The sequence below is a fragment of the Ornithorhynchus anatinus genome, chromosome 2 (genome assembly GCF_004115215.2).
Source record: "Ornithorhynchus anatinus isolate Pmale09 chromosome 2, mOrnAna1.pri.v4, whole genome shotgun sequence".
Classification (NCBI taxonomy): domain Eukaryota; kingdom Metazoa; phylum Chordata; class Mammalia; order Monotremata; family Ornithorhynchidae; genus Ornithorhynchus; species Ornithorhynchus anatinus.
The window spans coordinates 130819256-130822491 of record NC_041729.1 but is presented as its reverse complement, the minus strand read 5'-3'; the positions used below and the strand labels follow the sequence as shown (position 1 = coordinate 130822491).

The window sequence follows — 3236 nt, the reverse complement described above, 5'->3', positions numbered from 1 at the left end:
CATCAGGTTGTCCCACGTGAGGCTCACAGTCTTAATCCCCATTTTACAGATGAGGGAACTGAGGCATAGAGAAGTTAAGTGACTTGCCCACGGTCACACAGCTGACAAGTGGCAGAGCTGGGATTCAAACCCATGACCTCTGACTCCCAAGCCCGGGCTCTTTCCACTGAGCCATGCTGCAGTCGTTTGGACAAGGAGGAATTGTTGTTAAGATAGAATCTTCAGGATTCATCAAAGCACTTGCTGTGCTCTATATTCTGAACTAAATTTCTAAGTATCCTCCATCCTGTTCCCATATGTTATGTCAACACTTCTGAAATTGTACATCAAGTTACAAGAGGTGTAGTAAACACTTCACCCTCTCAGGGTCACACCTGGAGAGTTTCCAGTACTCTACCATTCTCAGCTACAGGAAGGAGAGTCAAGCAGAGGCCTACCCATTCCATTCCTAGCTTGGGCAGTGGCTAGTGTGTGGAAGGCACCCTGCTACAAGTCAAAACTCACCAGTGCTGGGCAGCAGCGGCACAAGAGAGAGTCGGAGGTGGAGACTCAAGTTTACTGTGTGGAAAGAGGCAATAGTAAACCAGGTCTGTATTTTTACCAAGAAAATTCTATAGATACACTGCCAGAATGATTGTAGATGGAGAGTGAGACATTCTGGGAGCGATGTGTCCATGGTGTCACTATGAGTCGGAAACGACTTGACAGCATAAGACTGGACAAGCAAACACTTCATAATGCCTTTCCCAGTCTGTTCTGGAAGAGACTTTAGAAAGATGATGGCTTCAGTGGGAGCAGTGGTGAAGACAGAGATGTGGAAACCGGATGAAGAAAGGAGCTTCCTAGGCTTTTAGGAAAATGTCAGCCCTAGCAGGTAAAGGTGATGTGTTCTTGGCCTGAACAAGAAGGCAACTGTGTTGTTTGTGCAGCTAGATTACTGGCGAGGACTCCAGACAGGCTCCCAGCCAGTGAAAAAGGATTGTTCCTGTGTTCTCACAGGCCATGAAGGCTGAATCGTTTCCCACTACATGCTTTGTATTCCCCAGGCAGGGTCACCTTTGGGAAAACTCTCTCCGTGAATTTCAAGACAGGTTACACCACTGATTCCTCTGCAGTGTAGCTTTCCTTACCCATGGATACCCCCATTCACGGTGACACCGGGAAGCGAACGCATAAGGTTGCATTGTGTCCAGTGACACCGCTTCTCATTTCAGGAGGATTTCAGTTGAAGACCTTTGAAGTGGGAGCTGAATCATGCATCTGTAAATTCCTCCTTTTCCACAGTTATTAAAGTGCACGCCAGTGCCAAGCTGCCCCATTGTTCATTCACCGCTTTGGCATGCCAGTGTGGGAGTGGATGCCAACCGCACGACAGCCTGGAAGACACAGACAAATAGTAGGTGAGGTTGCCCGGGCGTCATGAAGGCTAGAAAGCGCATGCAAAAGACACATGCTTGAGACAAAATGGAACCAGGGCCCTGGAGGAGTTTGAAAAAGGGACTTGTCGTGTGTGCTTGAGAAATCTAACAGAGCTATGTGGGGAAACCTTTCAGGGAGCTGAAGGGATTCTTCTTCGGTTCCTCCAGGGATGGTCTAGCATCAAGCAGGATTCTGTTTATGGTTTTCAAGTTTCTGTTGAGCTGAGGGATTGAGTCACTCGCCCCTCGAATCTGAAATAATTTTCTCATTATTCAGCCACTGTTTTGGCCTGACCACATCGGAACACACAGTAAGGCCGTCAGAATTCACAGTGGGAAGAAACAGCCTCAGATTCCAGGACCTTACCCCTATACCAAAGAACAAGAACTTCAACCACAACAGTGACTGCATCCCCATGGGCCAAATGTATTATTTGAAGAGAACTTTCTTGTGGAAAATTCCTTTTCGGGCCCAAGTCTGCTTGAGGCTAACACACCTTAGAGCCGATCAAATGAGGTTTTTGCCTGCTGCCAGGACTAACATTTTTGTAACTAAGTACCATTAATCTTGCTCCTAAGCCTTTCCCCTGGGACACTGAAGTCAGACAGTTTCCCTGACTGACAGGGAATATTTTGGACTTTTTGACCAACCCCCTCTCCGGGTAACATTCCTCCATCCTTATTTCACCTGAACCTCTGGGTATTCCTTAATGTGAGGGGACCATCACAGACTGACCAGAATCAACCAATCATATCTATTGAGCACTTCCTGTGTGCAGAGCACTGTATTAGGCACTGGGGAGACTATAATATGACAGAATTAGTAGACCTGTTCCCTGACCACATTGAACTTACAGTGTAGAAGATGATTTAGATATTAACATAAACGATGGATATATTCATAAGTGGTGTAGGACTTAGGAAGGGTGAATAAAGGGTGCAGATTATAATATGTTATTTGTTATTTGTGCAAGACAGTGTACTAAACACTGGGTGAATACAAGCAAATTGGGTTGGACACAATCCCTGTCCCACTTGGGGCTCACAGTCCTAATACCCATTAAGATGAGATGACGAGAGAGAGATCAGATGAGAGAACTGAGACTCAGAGAAGTGAAATGACTTGTCCAAAGTCACACAGCAGGCAAGTGGCAGAGTGGGGATTAGAACCCAGGACCTTCTGACTCCCAGGCCCGGGGTCTAGCCAGTAGGCCACACTGCTTCTCAACACAAGAGTTCAAGGGCAAGAGTGACACAGTAGGGACTGGGAGAGGAGGAACTAGGGTTTAGGTGAAGAAAATCTCTTGGAGGAGATGTGCTTTTAATAAAGCTCAGTAAGTTGGGGAAATGATTGCCTTTTGGATATGAAAAGGGAAAGAGTTCCTGGCCAGAGGTAGGAAGTGGGTGAGGGGTTGGCGATGACGTATAAAATCAAAGTCCGGTGAATAGATTGGAATTAGAGGAGCAAAGTGTGCTGGCACATGGAAATTGAATGCTTTAAACCGATGGTAAGGAGCTTCTACAGAAATTTTGAAATCATGGATAGTGTCTTCCAACTGTTTTGAAGTCTCCTAATTTCTTAGTACACTTCTTAGTTCTTCTTACTAATTCTTAGTAATTTCTTAGTAGTGCTCAATAAATACTGTGAAGTGATGGATTAATTTCCCATCCACGTCGGCCTGAAGCAGAGCTAGGCGATTGGTCTGATCCTGCCAAGTTTGTGGATACCATACGGGATCGGCAAGATGGAGCTCAGACATTCTTCTGATCCCCTGGGAAACTTTTCCAGCTCAACAGGCTGTAAGAACCATAAAACGT

At 46.0% G+C, this 3236-nt stretch overlaps 1 non-coding gene across 1 annotated transcript; it reads left to right on the top strand.

Annotated features, from left to right (window-relative positions):
- Positions 1–356: 356 nt before the first annotated feature.
- Positions 357–494, top strand: LOC114809370. The gene has a single exon (XR_003757157.1). It is a non-coding gene; the product is annotated as a small nucleolar RNA SNORA7 (small nucleolar RNA).
- The last annotated feature ends 2742 nt before the right edge of the window (positions 495–3236 follow it).